The sequence below is a fragment of the Aplidium turbinatum genome, chromosome 4, assembly GCF_918807975.1.
Source record: "Aplidium turbinatum chromosome 4, kaAplTurb1.1, whole genome shotgun sequence".
Classification (NCBI taxonomy): Eukaryota; Metazoa; Chordata; class Ascidiacea; order Aplousobranchia; family Polyclinidae; genus Aplidium; species Aplidium turbinatum.
Genome location: NC_137475.1, coordinates 16,007,584 through 16,017,055, shown reverse-complemented (window position 1 = coordinate 16,017,055; position 9,472 = coordinate 16,007,584).

Here is a 9,472-nt window from a genome sequence, read left to right as displayed (position 1 = left end):
GTGTTGCCAGATGATGGAAGCCGCTTGGCAACAAAAAGTAACTAAAATTTCACCAGATATTTAAAACACCCTAAACAAGCCCGTAGCCAGCCGAGGGCTAGGGAGGGCATCGCCGCCCGGAAAAAATTCCGCCCCCCCCCTGGCAAAATCCCAACTTTCTCGAGCAACAGCTATAGCAACATCATCGAGCAACATTCTCGATCAACAGCAATTATAATCATTTTGCCCAAAAAAAATTGTCGGCCCCCCCCTAAAAAAAATTCCCCCCCCTTGCTCTACGGTCTGGCTACGGCCCTGACCCTAAATAAAGCAATTTCGCTTAAATACAAATAGTTTTTAAGACTTAAGACACTGCCATCATCCATATGCAGACCTCTTGCAAAACGTTTTCTATACGAGCAGGGATTATTTGCTAAAAAGTTTAAAAAAATTGAAAAAACTTTCTTGAAAAAAATTGAGTAGTAAAAATTTCACCAGATTTCACCAAAAAGTTATCTGGTTCCAAGGTCAAAAAGCTTGGCAAGAAAGACCTCTAAATTTCACCAGAATTTTTTAATTTGATATTCTATTTCCCCATCTGGCAACGCTGAACGGGAGCGCAGCTTAGTTTCCGTCAAGCCGCAGTCGAAAAGAATCGCTCGAAAGATGCTGAGGTGTTTCAGAGCCAACTCCTTTAGCAAGGGGCATCTGCTCAATGTTGTTACGCCCACCAGTCAAACTATCGCAGAGTCGCATACGCACTGGATTGAAAAAAAGCATTGCACGATTGTGCATATTGTGTACAAAGCGTGAAGAAAATTGCGCGCTTAGTTTCTTTGGTTGCTCGTGCGAGCGAGTGACGTAGAGTTGCATGAGCCGTGCGCGCACAACGCGTGCACAATGTTTTTGAAAGTGCGGAACTGCGGATGGTGTCAGTGCAAAGAAAAAAGGGAGTAAACCACACTTTTTTTCAGTTCACTGTCTCCAGCTGACAGCTCGCACAAGACTTATGTATATCTTTAAAACCGAATCTTATTACCCGGTTTTATTGCCGTTTTGGATTCGGATAGTTTAGGATCCGAATCCTTCTGGATTCGGTATTCTGAATTGCCCATCCCTAACGACAGCCCTCCACTTAAACAACCGGGAAGCGAACAGTGAGCTCAAGATCAATGCCAATGAAAAAACCCTGCCCTTCTGCCCAAACCCTAAATATCTAGGGGTAGCCCTGGACAGGTTGCTCACTTGCCGTCAACATTTGGAGTCACTACGCAAAAAGATCTCAACACGCACAGCTTTGCTAAGGTAACGACTATAACATCACACGCCCAGGGCGAAAGAGAAAATTGAATTGAGTCCTGTCTTTGTTATGAGCTACCATGGGGGGTGGGGGGACAGGTTATACCTGGGACTGGAATATAAGTCCCCCCCACCCCCCTTGGTAACTCATGACAAAGACAGGACTCAATTCAATTTTCTCTTTCGCCCTGGGCGTGTGATGTTATAGTCTTTTCCCTTTGCTAAGGAGTCTGGCCGGCTCATGCTAGGAAGCCGGAGTTGGCACCCTGCGCAATGTGCATTGCCACCATTGCGCTAGTTCATGCTCCAGCAGAATACCGTGCACCTGTCTCGGAATGGCTCGTTTCGGCTAGTCCGATTCGGCTATTACCCTATTCGGCTACAGCCCGATTCGGCTAGTCCGATTGGGCTAGTTCCCTATTTGGCTACAGTCTTTATCGGTTAGTTCCCTATGCGGTAATTTTTTGAAAATCCAATGATAATCCTTCCGTAATCCAACAAAATCCTTCTGTAAATCCAACGACGCCTTCTGTTTATTTAGAGAATTTTGTATTTTATTCCACAATAGGCTATCGTTTCTTTTGCATTCTTGCATTTTATCCAGTGTTTACTTTTGAGTGCCTTCCCAGACGGCAAAATCCGTCATTTTTGTTGTCTGGGTTCGTTCAAAATATCTGATTTACATCAAAACAACATTTTTCATGATTAACAATACAGGTTAATGAGATAAACAGAAGTGTTTTGTTAGTTGTTCGAGTGTGTTATTGTTCAAACTCATAGGCGCCTAACTATTTTTTTGGCCGTCGGGGCGAAAGCGTGTTTCATCAGCAGCAACATAAATTCAGCAAATGTCACGCAGATGGATGACGTAATTATGCCGTCACACTAGGATTGCTTTTATTGCCACACTCGGAGTTATCGCTACGTTCGACCTACCGTTAATTATTATAAACAAAACTCGACCACTTCGGTTAAGCAAACACATGACATGCGTCTGCGTTAGCTAGCGGTTGATAGACTGCGACTCTTTAAGCTAAGCACAACATAAAGTTTAGCAAGGAACTAGATTTATTAGCATGAAACAAGAGACGAAAAGGTACACTGTAAATGGAATGACAATGTTTTGAAAATGGAATGCAAATACTAACTTGATCATACGCTTGAAAATATACCTGTGGAAAGTAAAATCATTCATGTTAACATCAATTCAGCAGCATGTCATCTTGAATAAATTTAAAAGTTGCTGACATCCGTAAGCAGCCCTTGAAAAATAGTTACGGAGAGACGTTTGATTAAGTTTTCGACTTTACATTGCTCCTTTTTCACTACAATATCGCAACTTATGACTGACCGCTGTAAAACGCCCGTTTTCGCGTTGCAGATGAAACAAAAGATGTGCATATTCCGCCTTTGATCGGGTTTCTATGGCAACGATCGTGTGTGCGCCCTTCAGTTTGCATGAGTCCGTTACTGCGTTGATTATGAGGCGTGTGCGCAATGCGGTTTGTACCAGCTATTGTTGCGTTGGTTAGTGGTTACTTCGGGCCGAGACTTCAAGTTCATTTTCACAGCGAGCGATTCACTGGGCACCGCGCAATTCACTGCAGTGCAGAGGTTTCGACTTTCGAAAGCGACATCAAGTCTGTTTGCAAGCTCATAAAGCTAAACGCACGCTCCGTCTACGTAGCAAATTATGTTTTCAACATCTGATGACATTGAATCGACACAAAATGGTAGATTTTTGCTATCCCAGACAGCAAAATCAATCATATTTACATTGATTCAACGTCTGCAGACGTTAAATCAATGTAAAAATGACAGATTTTGTTGTCTGGTGTGGGATTGTAGCATCGCTACTTGTTCTAGTGATTATTTATTGCGAAGCTGTTGCGGTTTGCATTCAAAAAATGTTTTCCTGCTGCCGATCGCTATAGTTCATCTATTGTTTCATGCATCAATACAGCATAAAAAGTTGCCTCCACGCAGAAATATGCGTGGGGGCCAGGCCCCCATGGCTTAAGCGCCTATGTTCAAAATACATGTAAAAACTTACATACGAGTTATTAATTACGGAGATAGCATAAATTTGATGCTCTAAGTCTAAAACAAAGTCATATATTATCATATATAGTCAAAGTGGCAAATGCGCGGACGGACAGTTTTTACGATAATGCACGGTCCATCAATTTAGAGAATTAACCGGCGGTAAGTATTAACCGGCGATTCAATTCGATAATATCAAACCTCCATCTTTACACTCTGACTACAAAAAAAAATTGGGCCTATATCACGTGAAAGTTACGAGTAATTAGGCATTGATTTCAACGACCTAATTTTTGGGCAAAATCAACTTTACGACCGGTTTTGCGAACTTTGATCTTCCGCTTTGCAAGGCAACTTGATAGTTACTTTGAACTTTAGTCCAACGTAGAGTGGTTTCACTTTAACCTGAATAAAAAATGTCTACTTCTGGCTTTCTTTCCCAATCAAAATCATTAATCAGCGCATTCGAAAAGGTTTTCCAGAATTTCGTTATTGCTTTGTGACAAGCATTTCTATGGTTAACAACTTTACCTCGCTTCCCACTCTTTTACATACCGGCGCGCATAGTCTTGCTCCTCCGTCAAGGGGTGGTAATTACATGCAATTCATTATGACGCAACCGAAGGCTTTAATTTATCACATGGCTCACCCGGACAGTAAAATCCGCCATGTTTACATTGATTTAACGTCTGCAGGTGTGGATTTATAGAAGAATGCTTAAAATTTCATGGAAGGATAAAATCACAAACACAGATGTACTATCCAGAATACAAACCAACATGGAAATTCTACAAACAATTACATCAAGAAAATTGAAATATTTTGGCCACATGATTCGCAATAATTCTATTCAAAGACAACTAATAGAAAGAAAAATGAACGCCAAACGAGATAGAGGCAGACCACCAAGAATTTGGACTAATGATATTGAAGACTGGTCAGGACTTAATTACAAAACTGCATTAAAAGAATCTCACAATAGAGAAACTTGGCGTATCATTGCCTCCAACCCTCGACGAGAGGAAGGAACTTAATGATGATGATGAACGTCTGCAGACGTTGAATCAAGGTAAAAATGACGGATTTTGCCGTCTGGGAAGGCACTCAAAAGTAAACACTGGATAAAATGCAAGAATGCAAAAGAAACGATAGCCTATTGTGGAATAAAATACAAAATTCTCTAAATAAACAGAAGGCGTCGTTGGATTTACAGAAGGATTTTGTTGGATTACGGAAGTATTATCGTTGTATTTTCAAAAAATTGCCGAATAGGGAACTAACTGATAAACACTGTAGCCAAATAGGGAACTAGCCCAATCGGACTAGCCAAATCGGACTAGCCGAATCGGGCTGTAGCCGAATAGGGTAATAGCCGAATCGGACTAGCCGAATAGTAGCAGACCCCACCTGTCTGGAGCCGCAGTGGCCACTGCCATCAAATCGACACTGCCATAAATGACACCTTGCGTATCGTGACAGGATGCCTGCGACCTACACCATCGGACAATCTCCCTGTCTTTGCAGGCATCCAACTAGCTGAGCTTTGTCGTGAAGAAGCTATCCTGTCTCTTACTCGCCATGCTGCGAACCACAACACTTGCTCCACTTAAGTCTCTACGAGTCTGCGAGCGTGCAACCTCGGCGACTGAAATCGAGACACCCATTTGTACGTGCCGCACAACTCCTAATGAAAACCGCTGAAGACCAATCCATCAGTGCGGCTACCTGGGCGGACCGCCAATGGAGCTCGGAGTGGAAGAAGAACTCCTCAAGACTTCAAAGTTTCATTTCCGACACCAGCCTCCACCCAACCGGAATGCATTTGCCAAGGAAAGCCTGGGTGCGGCTCAACCGCCTGCGTACTGGCGTTGGACTATTCCACTCCAACATGCACAAATGGGGGATGGCTCCATGCGCGATCTGTGAGTGCAGCAAGGAGGAACAAACCGCAGACCACATCATCTGTAACTGCGCCATCTACCATGCGCCAAATGGTGTGCGTGGTCTGCGTAAACTGGATGATGAATCCATTAAATGGCTGCTCGACACCTGCCCGAACATCTAAACCACGTCGCCGCCACTGCCCAAGGGTGGTAAAAGGCAGAGCCCCTCGACCCTTGAAGTGGCAAAGAAGGTTCAAACAAAGAAGAAGAATAAGAAGCATTGTTAAAAATAAATAAAGAAATCGAATGCAACAGCAACTTTTGAATAACATACTACGCATTCGGGGTTACATGGCTCGTTCTGGTGTTGGTTGCAACAAATTTCAACCCACACGAGCCATGTATTGTATGTTTACCTTGGATATGTACACTGTTGAAAGCGATTCCCAAGCTAGCACTAGTGATGTATAAACTAATGCAGACACTGTTTTTGAACTGCTGATGTGATTTCCAAAGTGTAACAATTTAATGTGTAAGATTGAGTGTAAATCGTTGCATTTATGTGTACTTTTACAGTATTTAATACGAAGGTCGAAGACTAGAAAGGTAGCATTAAACATAATATTCCAGCAACTAATCTGTTGAACAATCATTTAGTGGTACAAGCAATTAGGCAGAAATAAACAGAATGAAAAAATAGTTTCAATGTTGCCTTCATCATTGTTATTTGTGGGCAACGTTTTTGTTGTTTCTTGATTCAATTAATTTTAAATCCTTATTGTATCTTGCATTATTCATCATTTAGGACTGTGCCTTGCTGTTTAGGTGTTTTTTTTTCAGTGTAAGAAATAAGATCTTTGATGATTGATTGCGTTTCGTCAATTTGGACTGATTTTGTGAACGAATTCTTCTAATTTTGGCTAGTTTGTACAAGCAACAATATTGGGCTAGTTTGAAATTGCTTTGGGTTGGAAATGTTGAAAATATCTAGCAACCCTGTTCAAAATGATGATCAGATCAGATTGACTTGAGTATTTGGACGTAGGTACTGGTAGTGCAAGATTGAGTCTCGAGTGTATTTACTGTATAGCTGATTCCAACGATTATATTTGTAATTTTCCATAGACTAGTTTTATAGTGCAATTGAAGCTGTGAGTGTGACTTGTGAACCGTTTCTTATCGGACGTTTTATCCTTCTAAGAAAAAAAAAGTAAGTTGTTAGTTGATTATTGATATGAACTTTCAAGCCTAATGTTGTGATTTAGAGCAGGGTGGTCCAAACCCTGGCACACGGGCCGCAGAGCACTTTTGATGCACATGAAACCATTGGCAGATACTTGAACTTACGGGTCTGCTACTATTCATTGAGTCCGATTCGGTGAGTCCGATTCGGTGAGTCTGATTCGGTGAGTTCCTAACCTCTAACCCTAACTCCTAACCCCAACCCTAAAACGGCAATGATAATTAGGCCACGGTACCCGATAATTAAAAAAATAAAATAAAAAAATCCCCCGTTAAGGGATCGGACTCACCGAATCGGACTCACCGAATCGGGCCATTCCGTGAACTTACGGGGTGAACCTTCAAACTTTTCAAGGTTTTGTTGCTCTGTAAGCACTGTTTTTAGAAACCTTATTAAAACGTTTGTTACGTAATAAGTGGTTTGGGAAAAGATTTTTTATAATCAACGTTTTGTTACGTAAAATGAAAGCTAGCAAAATCTTCCATTTCTACATTGATTCAACGTTTAGCGACGTTGAATCAATGTAAACACAGATGATTTTGTTAGCTGGGTATGACTTAGACTGAGTAGACATAACTGTCATTTTTCTATGCTAATTAAACTAGCTAGCCTATACTACACTTGTTCAACAAGTAAAATGTTAAATGATATTAAACCTTTTCTAAATTTTATTATATGTTTTCTGTTTGCAGATCGTAAGTAATGCCGAAACGGAAAAGTGGTTGGGAGCAAGCAAAGAATTTGGAAAACAAGAAGCGTAATGAAGATGACCTGCTCAAGAAGACACACGCTGACTTCATTTTTCTCTGCCCATTCATTTTTCATTCTAAAACTGTCGTTCTACAGAAGGGACGTGTTTTTTTCTTTGCTCTCTGGTGCTTCTGTAAAAGAAAACGACTCAAACAGTTCTGTTCAAGACAGTGTGGATAAGGTGATTGAAAAATGCTTGCCTAGAGTGGAAGAATTGATAAATAAAGCAATGGCAAGACTGGTACAACAGCACGAGGAAGAGGTTTTACTACTTAAAACTGAAATTGATCAACTAAAAAACAGCCAAAACTTTATCTGCAATAAATATTAAGAGTTGAAAAAACAATACGAGACCGTGGTGAAATCAAAGAAGGTACAGGAAATTGAAATTGAAAAGCTAAATACTAGTACAAAGAAATTAGAAACTAAAACAAACGAAGAATGTATCAAATTAGATAATCTAGTACAAGGGTCAGCAACCCCTGGCAAGCGAGATGATTCTTCATGGCACGCTAAATTGGATATCTACACAAGGGCAGGGCTGCGATTTTTGCCTTTTTCGGTGACGAGGTCATTCGACACGCGCCATCACTATTCAACAAACGCCGTGCCTTACAGAAAAAAAAAAGGAAAATAAAAAAGAAAAAAAACTGAGAGAACTAAACGTCGTCAGGTGGAAGAACAATCGAGGGGGGCATCACGTGATGCAATCATAAAAGTGCTGACTTACGTAAACTTTCTTGCGCCAGGTACTTCAAAGCAAGGTCTAAAAGCGACGCTTCACACGAGAAACTCCCAAGGCGTCAGCGCCGTCATTTTGAACACTGCGAGACAATGCTTTGATCGAAGTTCCAACGCCTGGCATCAAACATTTCGCAACACACGTTTTGTGCTATTCGACACAACGGGTTTCTTTTATAGATGAAATAACCTAGGCTACGTTGAGTTGTCAACGTCTATGCCACTGCCAGTTTGTATTTTGCCGTTTTGAGCCAATTAACAATGTTGCTCTGGTAAATTTTTCACATGTAGAAAACAGCCTAGTTTCCGACCAGATGGTCAGAAATACAGATGAAAAAGCCGCTATTTTTATGGAAAGGACTTCTCTTCCAGAACATTTTGAACACTGCGAGAAAATGCTTTGATCGAAGTTCTAACGCCTGCCATCAAACATTTCGCCACACACGTTTCGTGCTATTTGACACAACGAGTTTCTTTTATAGATAAAATAACCGAAGTAGGCTACTTTTAGTTGTCAACGTGTTTGCAAGTTTGTATTTATGTCTGACTTATGCACTTGTTGTTCCAAGATTGCAGAAATGTTTTGCAATGTGAATAAAGAATAGTAGACAGATAAACACGGTTGCAACTCGACTTCCTTCCACTAAAAGAGTTTCTGTGATTACACAATGGGCGATTTTGCACATTCACAAAAGCACACAACCCAGCTAGCAAAACCCGTCGTTTTTACATTGATTCAACGTCTGCAGACGTTGAATCACAAACAATGCATGACATGTATAAACAAGTTTGCTGGCTGGGAAGTCTGGACATCTGCAGGAAATTTGTCTCGCACCAGGTGACCAGGCGAGATGCCATCCTTTGACAGATTTAGCAATGATGGATTTATGTAGCTAGTGCATGATGACGAAAACAAATTTAAGATTTCCTTTCCGTTATATAACTTAAAGCAGGTGATTGATACAGGAGAAAATAATCGCAGAAGCACACAATGAAAGAACACAATGAAGCCTACTTATTACGCAAGTTTTTTACATCAAGAAAATAGCCTAGTTTCCGACCAGATGTTCAGAATCAGAAATACAGAAAAGAAAGGTCGCTATATATAAGAGTTTGCTTCTAGAAGAATAGTAGGTAGTCACTGGGAGTGGGCAAGGCAATGTAATAGGCTAGTTGTAAGAACAGCATAGCTTTGCCCAACTACAGATGGGATAGTCTTCAGTTAGTCAATAGTCAGTATCCTATGACAACTAAAAAACGAAAGAATCCTCCGACAACACGGATGGCAAAAGCTTCGGTCGGTCTTACAAGCCTTAAAGCAGCCGGCGGCCATCGCGGCCATGGCCGCTAAGTAGTGCTTGAATGACCGACCGCCAGTGCTACCTCCTCAGTCGGACAATTCGGCCGCCGGTTTCTTCTAGCTAATTATTTAATTTCGCAATAGAATGATCGTGGATTAACTGTCGAAAATATGTATTATCAAAGAGTGACGCAGAATTAGGTCACCACGTCATAATCACCACTGTTGTATAAT